Genomic DNA, 17,239 nt, shown 5'->3' on the forward strand with positions numbered 1-17,239 from the left:
AAAAACAGGAAAAAAGAAAAGTTGCACAGTTGCAAATGTTTTGTAGTTTACCCATCATTACAGACCCTTTCATGTACGAGACCCAAGTGCCGGGTACCTAATTGGATTTCATGGGGGTGCACCGGGCAGGGGTGTTGGGTGCCTCTGCTGCTTCGGAGGCCCTTTTGAAGGCCATGTGGACCTGATCCACAGCGAACCCCAGCCCCTTTTCATCTCTGACCCTGTGTTGTGTCAGCTGGACAGAGCACCACACACATGTAGGTCCGAGCTATCTGGTGTGGATTTATTTAACTTGGGCCCTTTTCAGAAGTTTGCAGTGTTTCCTAACTCAAGAGTTGCAACAGTTTGGCCTGGGAGCATTCGCATACACCTGCAGAAAACTGGCTGTGACAGCTGGTGATCATTAGCTTGCTGATGCGCAGTACCTTATATAACACAATATCGTCATGTGACAACAAACTATCATACTTTATTTGGATTTTGCTCAATAGACAAACACATCCAAAACTATGAAGTGGAAGGAAATGGTTTTCAAAAAGATTTCCGAATAATCTCGTGTGCACGTTTTTTTTTTGTTTTTTTTTTTTTACCCCATACTTCTAAATAAGATCCAGGGATGTTTTATCCATTTGAAATTTTTCCATAAGCAACATAGAGAACACCTGATAAAAGTGTAACTGGTCATCTGAGCCCAACATTGAGCTTCTTGGCCGGAGTGCAAAATATTCTTTGCAGTAGCGACCTAACATTGAAGGCTTCAAATGGTTGTGGAAGCGTCGTGCTGTATGGATGCTTTACTTCAGCATGGAAAGGGAACTGGTCAGATATGATGGGAAGATGGATGGAGCTAAATATTGGACGAAAACCTTAAGGAGGAAGCAAAACGCTCTGGACAGACCTAAGCATACAGAAATAGCTGCAGGATGAAGGCAGGTTCATGTACTAGAATGGCCTAATCAAAGTCCAGACTTCCATAACCAGTGGCAATGTTTGAAAACATGTTACTGTCCATCATCTGAATGAGCTTAAGCTATTTTGCAAAGAAGCGGCTAAAACCTTAACCTCTGGATTTTAGTATGATTTTATAAAATCTTAAAATAGATTAAATCTAATTATCTTTTATTGAAATAAATTCAACTCCAGACATTCAGCAATTCCTGCTAACTGCTAAGTTATTGTTACATTATTCCATACTTGTTCTATTGTCATGTCAAAGTGTATATTTGGCTTGAAAGCAGTGATTTTATTAGTTTTATGGTGTCCATAGTGATCCTGGTTATGTTAAGTAGAATTGAAGTTCTTTAATGTTTCAATAACCACCAAACTTTTCAAATTGTCAGCAGCACGTTTGCGAAACCTATCCATATCTTTGTGTTGATCTTTCATGGAAAACCCTAATCAAATACGTTGAAGTCTAAGGTTGTAACATGACATAAAAAAAAAAAAAAATGTGCGAAAGTTCAGTTCACACGAATACTTTTGGAAGGTGCTGCATCGATTTTTATTTATTTATTTATTTTTCCCAATGCTTTTTGTTTCCGAGCGGAATCGCACTCCGAGGTTCAAAAAAACGACCTCGCCTCCCTTACCTCCTCCCGCCGCCTCTGTAGTTAATGGGAGAAAGGTGTCTCTGCTGGGAGGTTTTTCTCAAGTGTCCAGAAGAAAACGAGGGGTCGGCTGAGACAGGAAACCCACGGCCGGTCCTGTATGAAGACGGCTCCATAGGGCAGAGCCTTCAAAGGGAGACGGGGATGATCTCCCCGGGGACTCGCCGTTCGTGTACACACACACACACACACACACACACACACACGTGCTCGTGCACGAGGCCGGCTCCTCTTGAAGATGGTTATGGAGGGGGGGAGGAGGAGGACGGCAACCCCAGTGTGAAACATCAGTCAACAAGAGTGCACCCGGGGTCAAAGTTCAACACACTTCTATTTTTTCACCTGCTTCCTACAGCTCGCAGGAAACTTTTGAAGCCGCGGCGGGCTGGTATGGCTTTGCCTTAGGGGCGTCTAAGTTTGTTTACACATACAGTACAATACACCAGTTGACGCTTTGATGCTTGGGAGATGTTACTGATACGCTCATCGGGGGGTGCCACAGCACACACGACCATCGGTGTCCTCTGCCTGTGACCTCCTAAAAATGCAACTAATGTCACATGATGAGATTTCCTCCTCCGCTCTGTGCTGTTTTTTTTTTTTTGTTTGTTTTGTTTTGTTTTTGCTTTTTTTATGTTTTTGCTGCTTTGATGGCGAGATTCAGAGGTAGATAAATCTGGAAGTACAACAAAAATATACTGAGTTCTTGGCGTATTGTTTGATTCAGGATGAAACCTGCTTCAACAGGACCCGTGTAGAGGTCGGTGTGGTGAAAAGACTTCACACTATGGAGGGAATGCAGACAAAAGGAAGATCAAAAACGATAGGATGGTGACATTCACCGCTAAAGGCTTTTTCCCTTCACATTATTATTCTTTTTTTTTTTTTTTGTCACACACAGAGTAACACACCGCGCTGCCAGTGTTCGATTGGATACAAAACCGATGCGTATTCTATTTATGTACTTATGGATATTTCCTTTAATTTTCTGTGTGATCCTTTTATTCGGCGCCTGTAGCCGACTGTCTGCCTGCACAGGCTGTGCTGGGACACCAGTGGGGGAGCCCACTTTTATCATAATCATTCTTTGAATACCTTTCATTATCATAAAATATGTGAGTATTAAAGGGATGGGTTCACCGGCCCCACCAACATCTTCATTATCCATTCTGACTGACAAAAACCTGCTGTTCTAAGGGAGTGACATTAATAAAAGATGGGATCCTACAGCTTTAGGAAGTCCTCCTCTTCTTCTTTTCCTTTTCTCTCCGCACCTATAACCTGTTCAAATCCAGCACCACGACATGCAATCACGCTGATGAGTTTTGCTCATCACAATCAGCGGATTGGGGTTGGGTTTTATGTCTGATTGTTCTCTGGGAAAACAAGATTTAGTTGAAGAAGAAATCTAGCTTGACTGCTACAAGAAACATTGAGGAGAAAAAAAAAAAGCATTGTCATCCCTTTTGTTGCAGCAGTTTCTTCAATAGAAAACCAAGAAGGAGGGGAGCACTAATTTCAATCCACTGGGGGTGTTTTGGAACAGCAGGTGAGCTAGTTTGCATTTGATAAACACCGAAAGCGGAACCCACCATAAAATAAAGATAGCAGAGTGCGTCAAAACTGCCACGCAGAAAGCTGCCAAAATAATTTGAGGATGTGATTGTCATCGTGAACAGAGTGACGGCTTGAATATGGGTCTTTTCTTGTCATTATCCAAAATATTTGTGTACACATATAAACTTAAGGCTACATTTTTGGCTAGTGAACTTTTTTAGCTTGTGGTGTTTATATATATATATATATATATATACATATATAGATAGATAGATAGATAGATAGATAATTGACAAATGGGTCCTGTGAAGTCGGGTCCATGTGGTCATTGTGACTCTAACCACTAAATCCAGTATGGCTGTCGTGCACATAATACTTCCAGTTGCAGTTAAACAAATGCACATCTGATCAGTTGTATCCCGCAAGGTCTATGTTGGGTTGGTGTTTTGACATCCAAAATGCATATAAATACATAATTTGTGTGTATACACGATGCAACAATGCACAGTGATACACTTCTGTTTTTTAGAATGCTCCAATAAAGCATCAGTGATCAGTTTTAGGTCTTCATCATAGTGATTCATTCATATTCACATTACAAGTTACTGATACCATTAATACTTATATTTTTCAATACCACTAAAGGCAATCCAAGTTCCAGCTTCGTTCTTGTAGCTCCATAGTTATAACCAAACATTGGGTCCAGAATTGCGACCCAGTTTGTTAGGTTAGTGAGGAGGCTTGAAGAAGCCTCGTCATTCTTCATAGACTGCAATATTGAACTGTATAACAACCCTATCAGACTTCTGGAAACCTCCCCTAAAGGATGAAACAAGAAATGGTAGGATGGTAGCAGTATGCTGTATAATCATGTCAATGTCAGTTGATTGGGTTAATTAATTATGTTTGTTCACTAAACACACAAATTCCTGGCCGTTTACCTGCTAAGTATTTTGTACAAGTTTACTCGCTGCATTTAACATCCATCCATCCATCCATCCATTTTCTCAGACTCAGACTCAGCCATACTTTAATGATCCCAGGGAGAAGTTACTTTTGTTACATGCTTGAGAATACACACAATATATATATATATATATATATATATATATATATATATATATATATATATATATATATATAACATGCCTATCCCTTGTGGGGTCATGAAGGGTGCTGGTGCCTATCTCCAGCTGTCAATGGGCGAGAGGCGGGGTACACCCTGGACAGGTCGCCAGTCTATCGCAGGGCAACATTTAATATTTAGACTTTGACAAATATTTGGTGATAACGTCATCAGACAGACACTACTATTTGATATGGTCTTATACATTAATTATTTTTGGTAGTAGAATTTCTATTAGCTATAACAATGTTTTTTGGCCAATTTTCTCCATATCATTCCCTTTGGGTTAGAAAAATGTTTCACTCTATCATCCCAGTATGTTGGGTCAAAAGCACCACTCCGCCCTGTTCCAGACCGATCAAGGCCTGGGTCGGGCCTTGCTTGGCTCCGGACCCGGTTGGCGAAGTAACCCAGATTGTCTTGTTTTTCCCCATCAGTCGGTTTTGAGCGTGCACTGTGAGTTGTTTAAATGCACTCCGCGGTGTGTGCTGCGAGATTGAAAGCCGGCGTGGCAGCTTGAAGTGCACAGTGCAACTACCAAATTGTACATCTGTACGAGTGGCTCATCAATGTGACAGGATGTGATCAAGGGCGGCCCTGTGATGTGTCCGCTGGGCCTCCGTAGAGCCCTCTGCGCCCCTCCCTCCTGCTCCCCCCTAACCACAACAATCCTAATGGGCTCTGATGGGCACCTCCATCTTGCCTGTCTAATTGATGTAAATAGTGCACATTTGAACCCACAATCCTTCCCACCATCCCAGCTGGCCCCTCCCTCTGTTTCTTCTAACAGTAGGGGTCAGAGGTTAGACTGACTGAACGGGCATTAGAATGGCAGTCCTTATTAGAGGAGCAGCTTGTCTGACACCCCAGCCACATCCTTAGAGGGGGACCCAGCCCGTCCGCCTCATCTAGATCATATTACATGACACAACCTCAGAGCAGATACTACCAGTGCACTGCAACACTGTGGGCCACTAGGGCACGGTGGCATTTTCAGATGGGGTCCCCCTCGCCTGTCACAGCGCCTTCCCGATGCCGCTCTGTCCGTCTGGCTCCGATGCACTCTGTCATTTTAAGGAGGGCTACTGTCAGCGGGCATCGGGACTGCCGCGTCTACATGCCCTGGCATTTTCAGCAGCTTTCTCCGCAGCAGAGCTTCCAGCCACCCTCTTGAGAGTCTGTGATGTCGCGGTCAATGATTAATAGTTAGAGATGCGCTGTAAAATGCCCAGTGTGGCCAGATGCTAGTCAGGGCTTTGTTTGATATGATATAATGGACGTCGGCTGCCAATTTGGCTCCCTTACAGAGCCTGGAAGTTCCCCAAGATTGATTCTGTTTCTCTGTAGCAGTACCCCGGGGGCCGAATTTTTGAGGATGCACTCTTGTGAAAAATGTTGCGGGGTGTTATTTTTTCAGCAGAGAGAAGCGCTACGGATGACAATAAACGGTCATGGACGGAGGCTAAAATAATCACAACGGTCAATATAATCCTTGACATTTGCATGCAAGAGTGAAACTGTAAGCCAGTTTAGTATCATTTTATGATCTCTGACAGCAAGGAAAGTCTGGCTGGCTGAGGATGAATCAAGATGGAAGGGAGTAGGGGGGTGAGGGTGTGGGGGGGGGGGTAGGCTGAGATAATTTGCAGCAGGAACCCTGCGAGACTGTTTTGCAAAACAAAACGAAAGCAGCTAGACCCTTATTGAAAAATATAGTGCAGTGAGACGGAAATTTATTAACTGGCACCAGTTAATGTGTGCATTATTCATTTCTGGCGAGCATGAAAAATGATCTAAAGAGGTTTGAAATTGCAGACGCGCAGGCTGACTGCACAGTGGCTGGGCTCGCTGGTTCGTTTCATCCTCTTGCAGGGCTGTTTGGGCAGAGGAAGGTGGAGGGCTAAAGGGGCAGAGAGACAGAGGATGAAGAGGAGGAGGAGGAGGAGGAGTGCAGGCCCCTATTCTGGACAGTAGGTCTTTTTCTCTCCCCCCCCCAGTAACAGCTGTGCATCTCTCACGAGGGGGCGGCAGCAGCACCGGGAGAGAGGCTGCTTGGGACAGATGGACCAGCACCACCTCCCTCACCTCCCACCACCGACACCACTTCTAATAAAACCTCTTACTCTGTTAATGCATTCATCCAGGCATATATGCACTTACTTCGTATGGGACTATGAACATTTTCTTTTGTTCAGTGTTTCCTTTTAGTAAGAGTCTTAGGTAGTAATCTGCACACTGAAAACTGCTGAGTTTACACTCTTGGACCAAGAGTTGGTTTGTTTTAACCAAACATCGGCTCTAAATTCTTACTCGGTTTATTGGACTGGAGGGGGGCCTCATCTTTCTGTATAGACATGCCATTTTTAACTGTACACCAAAAATTACCCTTTCCAAAGGATCAAATGAGAAATGGTATGGTGATCAAACTATACTGTTTTTTTATTTATTTCATTGTCAGCATGTTGTGTTAATGAATTTAATTCACACTAGACAAGTTTGCTCACTCAGACACTTGTAGCATTAGCCTATTACCTGCTAAGTAGTTAGTGCAAGCTAGCGCTACAATTCAACATTCACACTTTGTCCACTGTGCTTTGATGACAAGTTGTATTGGTCAGAGTGAAAAGCCACATTTGTTACATCTTTATGTTTTTTTGGGTTTTTCTTTTTGCTTTTGTTTTTCAACATTTCTTTTGCTAGGTTGTCAGCCAAACTGGTGCATGCTACGTTCGAGTTAGCAGCTATATCTTGACCAAAAAATTGCTTATGAAGTATCTAAAGACGGGCAATTTTAGATTCAATGGTAAACACTTGGAATATATTTTGTATTCTAATTTAGATAGTTTGTCAAATAAAATTCTGATTACACATATTGGTTGGTTCGGTGAATATGTTATTGCTAGATTAAAATCTAAATCCATTTTAACTAAAATTACACTTCAGTAAATCCAGGTAATGGGGTTATTATTTTCAGCCCATTCTTTGGTAGCCTTAACATCGAACCCCACCTGGGCATTTTATTGCCACATTATCCACCCTTTAGATGTCCTTGTTGAAATTAGAAATCAATCACACATAAAGTGTTAATTCTGCACGTGATTCTAGACGTGCCGTTTTGATAAGAAAAAAAGCTGGTTTTGTTCTGAAGGTGGCGTCGTTCATTTTTTTTTTTTTTTTTTTAGCTACGTAATAAATGCCCTGCAGTCCTCCAGCCGCGCACCACTGTGAGCAGATTCTGCACCAGTAAAAAGAGAGGAATCCATGTTACCCTGACAAATGTCAGTTCATGCTAAAATAAAAAAAAATCAACATAAAATGTCAAAGTTATTGGACCTAGCTATTTATTTTCAGAAGTTAAAGTGGTGTGCTCAGATTTATGGAAAATGGTCAGTCCTTCTCAGGATTTACAGTTTGAAAATATAACATTAAATATGTAGTGAAATAGGTTAAACAAAAATAAAGTTTCAGTTTTTAGTATGGTGGCTCAACATATTTTTACTCAGTAGCGCTGACTTTCATTCTCAGAAGAATATAAAAATTGTACTAACAGTTTATTTATAAATAAATACTAAACAAATACTTATAAATACCACAGTTACTTATGTTGTACCTTTGCAACTTCAACCCATTCTTTTATTTAGGCTGGAAAACTAACCCAGTGTTCTGGCTCAAACCCAGGATGGCCCAGTTGTGTTCAATGAACTCCGGCGTGTCTCGGCCCATGTCTGCTCCTCGAGTGGGTCACCAAAACGTCCTAAATGTATGGTTTTGAAGACCAGTCCCGTCATTCTGTCCGACTCTCCTGCAGTAGGAGGTTGTGGGCAGGAGTTGGTGCCAGTGGCATATGGCTTTCCACTGAACTAAACATTCATACAAAAGACAAGCCCATCCGTCATGGCTGTGACCGTATGGACGGAGCGAGCAGGCCCCTGATGAATGGCGTTTAGGACTTACCTGCTGTTAAAACATGCCCTCCAAAAAAGACCCGCCTCCCTGAAGTACATATAACATTTAGAACTGTACCATGCACGTGTGATGGACATCACTTGTGCCAGGTGATACCAAATAAGAAATTTGCCTCCTCAAGCCTTTTTCCAGAACCCTGGGTCAGGCCTTCCTAGACCAATTAATGCAGAGCATCTGTTGTACAGCAGCAGCACAATAGAAAAACTTTTAATTATTTTATTTAATAAGAACGAGAGCTGCTTCCTGCGTGCTCCAGTACCTCTCACTGCTAGAGTGAGCGTGGAATGGGTCTCCTAGATTAGACCAAATTAATCCATTCTTCAGGGATTCTTTTTTTTTTTTTTTCCTTCTTTTCCTGGTTCTGTGGTGAAAAAACCCGGCACGCCTTTGTTCTTCCTCGAGCGCCGACGTTTTTTTCTGCCAAATTTAACAGAAGGCTCTGAGGGTAACAGGGGTCCAGCCCAGTATCACCTTCTGGAGCAGAGCAACTAGCGGAGAAAGACAATCAGCCCTGAACCCTGCTGTCTGCAGCACAAAGTGAAAAGACTCTAATTGGGCTTTTTTCCCCCCCTTTTTTACGCTGCATTTTCCTGCAGGATTGCTGGATCATGAAAAAGCAATTAAACCTCAGCGATTCATTCATTCTAATGTTTTATCCTCTCATTGGTAAAAAAAAAAAAAAAAAAAAAAGAGGCACATTTGAAATCACTGATGTGAGTTGGAACGTATGCTTTAGGTGATTTTTTTTTTCTCTTTTTGTTTTAATGCAGGAGCGACAGCCTTTGGGCTTGGAGGACATGATCGCACGTTTAGAATAATGCAACAGAAGCAAATTGCAACATAAAGATGGATACAGGTACAGTATTGAATGTAAAAGACAAAACTAGAGTGTATTAAGTTTACAAATAAAAAGATTAATCCTAAATACTGTAATATCACAAGATGTAATGGGACTGTAGTTCTTCGTGTTACTGCTAGGGGCAGTGGTGTCCACAGAACCTAGACATCCACTCTGCAGTGGTTGGGAGTCAGAAAACATGGCAAAATAAAATACTAATTTCTAGCTTCTGAATGAAAGAGCAGGTACATACCAATGTATGGCTCACATAGAAATCGGAAATTATATCTTGCTTTTTTGTTAATAGTTTCATTTTGCATTCCCTAACTGCAGTAAAGTTTCAGAGCACCCACAAAATGTGGAACCGGTGTGACTTCAACAGATATATTTTTTTATTTGAATTGGTAATTAAATTCCCATAAATCATGTATAGTAATTGATGTAAAAAACGGTAAGAAATGAATCACCCTCTTTGTTTATTTTTTCCTAAGATAATTATCTGTTTTTTTAGCCCCTCATTAATCAGCTGACATACTAATTACACACTTTAAGGTGTTGTCATTTGCTCAAAAAACTCATTATGATAGTCAAATTGGCCTCTGAATTTAGAGGAACAGTGAAGGTTTCTGCCATGAAATCGGCTAAAAAAAAAAGAATCGGTTTAAAAACAAAGAAAAACATCCAAATAAGGCATGAGCAAGGTGCGAGCATTAAAGTACAGAGGTTTTAAAAAAAACAAAAACAAACAAAAGCTACAATTTTAAGAATGTAAAAAATTTCTACCATACTGTTTCTGTGCCTTAAAGTGCTTTAAATTAAATGCCAGCATGCCAAAGTTTTCTGTTTGGAGCATCGAGTAACACACCATTACCCCTCTCCCACCTGTTGCTTCCAACTTTTACTTTGATAAAAATGGTCCTGCACTGCTTCCCCTTGCATACGAGAATAACACATTTGGCTGTTTGGAAGTATTTCTGGTTATGTAAAACATGTTGTGTGGAAAGCATTCATCAATTTACTGGTGAGTTATTTTAAACTATAATTAGAAAGCGGGAAAAAAAACAACAACATGTCTGTGAAGTAACAAACTGCAGACTCTACCTGACTAATCAAACCACTAATGCCACCTTGGTCTACTTAGCTGTTGGGTAAAAATCACCTTTTATCACCACATTTAGCCACTTTGGTTTTCTCTTAAGACTTTGCACATTTCAAATCTCTTTGTTATTCCTTTGATAAATATACAGTGAAATATAAATATTGTTTTTTATTTTTATTTTTTACATTTTTCCCAAAAACAAAAATGTTTGGACTTAGCAGAGTTCTGCCTGACAGTTTTGTTCTTTTATCCCCTAAAGAACACAACAACCAAACAAAGTACATGGTCTATGCTATAAGCACAATTTACCCAACTTTAATACTTGTTTGTTCTAAATTTTTACTTCAGCCCATGTATCATACTCAACATAAAATTAAATAAATTTTACAAAAAAATGATAATTGCAATACTTAAGACGTTATAATATTTGTGCAGTTGCAGGAATAATTGTAGATCTTCCGCTTTAACTAAAAGCAGTTAGATGATCTTTTCCTTGCTTTAAATATTTGCAATAATGCCATGCAACCTTGAAACAGCAGTACAGAACATGAGAAAATCAAGTGTGAAAATCTGAGTGATAATTGGTTTGAATTGGTTTGAGCAACCTTTTCTAACAATTATGACGTTTTTTTGTTGTTATACGAACTGGTGTTGAATTTAAACAAGATGTCTTTCAGCGTTTAGAATGCAGAGTCTATACATTGTGAATTAGGTCTGTTAACTCTACTCCCTTTACAGGCACAAAAAAGAGGGACATCGGTGGGTGTAACTATACACACACACACAGACACACACACACACACACACACACACACACACACACACACACACACATAACCGTAAAGACTATAGTGTTTGGCCTCGCACGCACTCCTGTTTTCCCACCATGCACAAAGTGATCAACTATCACACCCCCCCCTGACAGCTAGATGTCAACAAGAAATACCTTCATTTGCATCGGCTCTTTAAAAAAACCAGCCGACTTCTCGTTACGCCGGCGACCCACCAGTGCCCCCATAAAATTCACTTTAGCCACGGGGGTCCTGAGACCTTGCTAAATACAGGCCCAATACTGCTGTCAACAGTCCGTCAATCACGAGGCAAATCCTTGTGATTAAACAGAGCTTCGCTGGCCGCTTCACAATGGAGTCGACTCGGCTGAATTAAGCCTGGACGTGCGAGTGCTGCAGAATTATGTCATTATTTTTTTATCTGGAGATATCTACACAAACGTATTTTTTAAATATTTTTTTTATTTTTGCTCAGGCAAGTTTCCGTTTCCGCAAACACGTACATTTTCTTGGGTGCTTACCCGCAAGGTCGATGGGGAGCGTGCACGCCCATTAAACCAAAATTTTGCTGTTAAATTCTGGATATTGAAACATTTTTCATATAATCTCTTGTAGATGCTCGTAGTTTCCTTTTAATCTACGCCGCCTCCTCTGATTTAACGACTGAAATTGAAACAGGGAGCGTTGAGCTGTATGAAGCAGTTTGTGGAGTCATCATGTAAATCAGGCCGCCATGCTAAGAGCATCTAAGCAGGCTGCAAAAGCCTCAGACAGACAGCTGAATAAAAGACAGCTGAAAAGCTCGTCTGTAGTAAGATAAGAGACGGCATCTAATCTGAGTCAGATAGCTGATACGGCCCTGCCACGTCTAAGTCCTCCAGTTTGGTCTGAAGAGGAAGGATTTAACTTAAACCCCTTTCAACATGCTAAATGTGTTTTTGTAATTAAACCCATACAATTAACACTGACAAGCGCGGGTCAAAAAGAGCACGGCTCCTCTGTGCAGATGAGCCCCGGCGAGTGAAAAGGAACACAAGACGAAGGACAAGAGGAAGAAAAAAAAAGAAAGAAATGAAGACGGAGACCGAGCTGCAGAAAGAGTTTAAAAAGAGAGACAGAAAGAAAGAAAGAAAGAAAGAGAACAAGAATGAAAGCAGTGAATGAATGAATGAAGGGAGAGGCGGGGAAAGGAGGGGAGAGGAGGCACACTCACTGAAGCGGTATGGATTTCAAGCATTCAGGCTATAGAGCGCTCTGCGAGTTAACCTCCAGACCACAGTGTTTATTCTGGGACTGTGTTCCAGATCTGGGGGAATATCCAGTTGCCGGACATCAAAGCCTCCGAGCTGTTGGAACAAAGCTTTTAGCTGCTCCTTAAAACCCCACATTAAGTGAACTGGAGCAGCTGTGGCAATGTGTGGCAATATTTTCACTGTAAATACAACACCACATGACAGAGGGTGATGGATTACCAACAGCTAGATCAACGCAGTTTTGGGAGCGAACAAAACAAAAAAACAAGAAACTATTTGAGACAGGATGACTAAAACGCAGCTTAAAACGCCTTAGCAAAGGCACAGTGACGACGAGCTGAATGGTATACAGAACTCACACGCTAACATCATTTCGGAGTTTCAATACATTAAATAATTAGACGAAAGCAACAATATTCCTATGCATGGTTAAAAGCAACTGATTTGTACAAGTAACATAGACAAACATATACGTTTTGCACATGTATTGATTTTTCTTTGCTTCCTGTGAATGCAAATTCCCACTGCTACAGTTTTTATTTGAATGTCAGTGTAACCCAATTTTTATTTTACTTTTTTTAAGCATTTGATCTGTTTTTATTACATATATAAAACGCTCCAGGAGTGTTGATTTTTAATTTGAAAACTCACAATATTCTAACGTGTTTAGTTGGAATTTCACTAAGGAATACTGTCTGGAATTACATAAGTTATATGTGAAAATTAACTGTTTATGCATTGAGCTGTTGAGCAGACTGTTAAGTTGGATAATGATTTTGTTATAGTTTACTTATGTATTTATTTTGTCCAGTTTAATCTAAATCTTTCAATCCTGAATGGATTCAAAGTTTCAGCTGAAAAAAATTAAGTTGATCATTTTAAAATGTAATATACCTTCTACTAAAGCTTATAAAGAAATCATACTGCAATAAGGGAACTTGTTGTTTAACAAAGTTTGACATGAGTAGAAATTAATTTATAATGTTGTTTATTTTGTGACCTGGCTCCACGAATGAAACAACTCAGACAAACTGAAGATTAAAAATTAAAATCCATCTGTGTATTTGTATATTTATTGCTGGAATCAGAATATTATTTGAAAACAACAGTTACTTTAGCATATTTACATGCTTTATTGATTTATATTTAAAGTCTGTTTACTTTGTGCTGCCGATGGTAAAAAAAAAAAAAAATAATTATAAAGAAATTGGAGCAAAAACTTTATATAATTTTATAATTTCTGTTTTTTTCTATTTGGACACACACGCACACACACACACACACACACACACACACACACACACACACACACACACACACACACACACACACGCACACACACACACAAACGATTAAATAAAAAAGATCCTATCCTATCCCCCCAGCACAAACAGCCAGAAGAGCTGCAAGGCTGCCATGATCTTCGAGCGATCCTAGCGTGTGACCCATGTCGCAGGCATCACGGCCTGATGGACACAGCTGTCTTGCTGTAGGCGAGAAGGGGCAAAGAGGGATAGTGAGGGAAACACAAGAAACTAGACAGAGATCAAGAGAGAGAGAAACCGAGAGAGGGCAATATTTTCGCTGTGTGTGTGTCAGTGTGTGTTTAGCGGATGTATTGATCATCCCGTGGCAATTTCTGAGACGTGTGTCCACTCCATGTGGCACCCGCACGATAAAGTTAGATAAAAAAATCCCAACTAGGTATGAAGAAAAAAGTCTCTTTTAGGCACAAAAATGCCCCTGGAAAAAGCTAAATGATGACACCGACCTCTTGAAAACTATGGATGGGGAAAAATGGAACCACACACTGCATCATCTGCCAAATAAACAACCGAAGAGGCAAAAATATCGCAGAATCTCGGGGGAAAAGTCCTGCAAACAACAACTTAGAAAGGTAACTGGGTCAAACTAATCATGTCAAAGCTCTTTCTGATACCTTGCCAGATTCTCACTTAAACTGGACAAACTCTTACATGATGCTAGGCATGGGCCGATAACTGCTTATCATGCTTTAACGTCATTTTACTGACTTCCCAGAGAAAATGCTTGATTGCAGGGAGTATAGAGTAACACAGTGTTCCTTTCCCCCCACACATTTTTCTGGGCACTGCCGCTCAGCAGGCTGTAACAAGGCTCATGTAGAAGAATATATATATATAAAAAAAATCTTATTATAGGAATTATTTGTGGTCATAAGACACAAACTATGGAACTATAGTCTAAGTGTTACTATTAAAGTAACACTTATTTAAAAGCTACGGTTTGAACAGCAGCCAGAGCAGATAGCCTGCTTCCAGCTTCTGCATAATAAGCTCTTGAAAATTTCTATTTCATGTTGTGAGTTGTTCATCCGCACTTCTGCATAACTTTGTTTATACAAAGAAATAAACATTTGTTGTAGATTATTTTCTAACTGTATTACTCAATACATTATTTTTGCCACAGTGGGAATAATGTCTTTTTTTTGTAAACCAGAACATGTTATACGTTTTAGTTTTACATTTTTGTGTGTGTTCTAACCAATCATGGTATTTTATTAAGATCATGGCATTTCAAAATCTCACTCAAGAGACATTCCTGTTTTAAAGCCTTCAAAGTGTGTTTTCTGTAGCTGATATGCAATGTTCTATCTAGAGACCACAATTAAAGATCCAGCAACACATCGGAAATGATTTAAAACAAAAAAAATTATAAGTTTCTGAAATTCTTTTCTGTTATAAAAGGTGCAAAATCTTCGGACAATACCACAAGATCCTGATTTTGTAACATTGGCTAAATCTGTTATTTTAAAATCTAACATTTTCCCCTAACCTATGGCAAAGGGCACCAAACATGGGGCCTCGCAGAGCCCAGCAGGGCCAGACAGGGCTGGGGAGACACAGGGCGCGTGTTAGGAGCAGAGGAAGGGGCCACTCGGACCGGAGGAGAGCCACCACATGGACGGGGCCACAGAGAGAGCCTCTGACACCGCTCACGCTGTCACAACGCTGACATGTACATACGCAAACACTTGTGCCGGGCTGCAGACACAAACCGATGCGCGTACGCACACAGACACGGCAGGGCCGAGCCAATTAACACCCTGCCACTGCACAGATCATATTCAGAGCAGCGGAGGAACGGGAGGGCATATGTGGATAATCATACATGCAAATTAGATCAACAAGAGAGGCATCTAAATTCAGAAAGCGACTTGTGACAACACATCAACGCAAAGCCTCCTGCTTAAGGCTTCCTTTCGGTGAGCCTACCTTCCGTCGAGCTTATAGTTCAAACGGATGCGTTTTCAACAACTCCATTTCCAGAGAGCCAAAGCCTGATGGTTTTAGGTGTATTTAAAAATTGAAAATTTTACAAACTTAAAGAAAAGCCTGAGCTTCTGTGTTAACGGGACGCACGATGAAAGGCAGAGAGAGCACCGAGGAGCATCAGGTAGAAACTGCTGCTGCTCTTGAAGTTTGGCTTTATAACCAGGAGATGGCAACATACCTCTGGCTGATATGCCGTCCCGCCTGGCTGCTCATTTATGTTTTTTACGTCCTCACGAGTTCACCTGGTGAACCGCCTATGTATCAGTCCTTCTATGCATTTTATTTACTTGTCCTTACTTGCACAGCGCTATGTGATGTCGCGATTCTTGAAGAGATTAGATGAATTATTCATCTGGCTCGCGGATTTGACCAGTGTGCGGCGGCGAGGGAGAAGCCGCAAACATCCCAGAGGGTTGCGTTTCAGTTCACGCGGCTTCACAGGCCGCAGATAAAAAAGACATGATAATGGTCGGACCGTGCTATTCTCAAAGCCCTCTCGCGGCTGTGAGAATGAGCTGACAGCTCTCTCTGAGTTCTTTACCATTTCCTCCCTTCGCTGTATGACATTTGTTACATAAGCAAATGGACAGAGACCGCAACGGGGTTTCCGACGTTAACTCAGGAAAAAAAAAAGCAAAGAAATCAGAGTCAGTCCTGACTAATGTCGAGTGAGAGCCTTTTCAGTGAGAGTGTGCGAAAAGGGAGACACAAGTGAGGGAATGGTAAATGAGTCCCTCTGTTACAGTAGAAGTGTCCCTGCTACACAAACGGGCCCTGATCCTCTTTACCCACTACTGTCACTTCAAACAGACTGGGCCAAGATGAGTCTATTTGCCATAGTAAACAATTTAATATTTGATGTACAGTACAGTAAGCTATCCCCTCCTCATGTTCCTCCCCCTCGCCTCTGTTGGTCTTCTTGAGCATGCTTAAGTGTGTGTGTTTGAACGTGCATGCTTATGTGTGTGTTTGTGTGCCCAGTAGGGTGGGGGGTGGGTGGTGGGGGTGGGGGGGGTTGCTGCTGGCATAGTCAACGAGGCTACAAGAAGCAGCCGGAGCATCTGAGAGCATGCATAATCTCTCCAAGAGATGACGAATGAGAAAATACAGTAGATGCTAAGTAAACACTTGTAGGGAGATGCGGTGGGCTTTATTCTGTTTGCAGAAGCAAACGCATGCTTTCTACATGTGCTTTCTGGCCGGCGAAGCAGTTCGGCTTCTGTCTGGCTGGATTGTGCGGATTTCTGCCGTCAACAAAAGTGCTTTGAACCAAAAGAGGAAATCTGGGGCATTGTTCTAAGAAAGAGACTGTATAAATGTTTTTAGGAGCATAAACAAGGACTGAATAACGATGAGAGGGATGTATCCATCAGAGATTTGTGGCGTATTTCCAAACTTGGGTTTTGTAAAGCTTGATCCTGCCTATACCAATGTTAGCCAATTTCGATTTCGCTTTATGAACTATAATCAAAAGTTTTCGAAGTTTACCCCTCCAGCTATTTTTTTAAATGGGTTTCACAGTTTAAAGGGGGGCATATCATGCTCTTAATGCCTTACTTTTCACATTTAAATCATTCAGTTGTGGTCTATACAAACTGGAACTGCAATGCTTTGGTATGAATTCTTCATTACTGTTGCCCCACAGCCTCTCTTTTACCCCTGCTCTGAGGTGCGTCTGAGGTACCGTC

The sequence above is a fragment of the Fundulus heteroclitus genome, chromosome 7, assembly GCF_011125445.2.
Source record: "Fundulus heteroclitus isolate FHET01 chromosome 7, MU-UCD_Fhet_4.1, whole genome shotgun sequence".
Lineage (NCBI taxonomy): Eukaryota > Metazoa > Chordata > Actinopteri > Cyprinodontiformes > Fundulidae > Fundulus > Fundulus heteroclitus.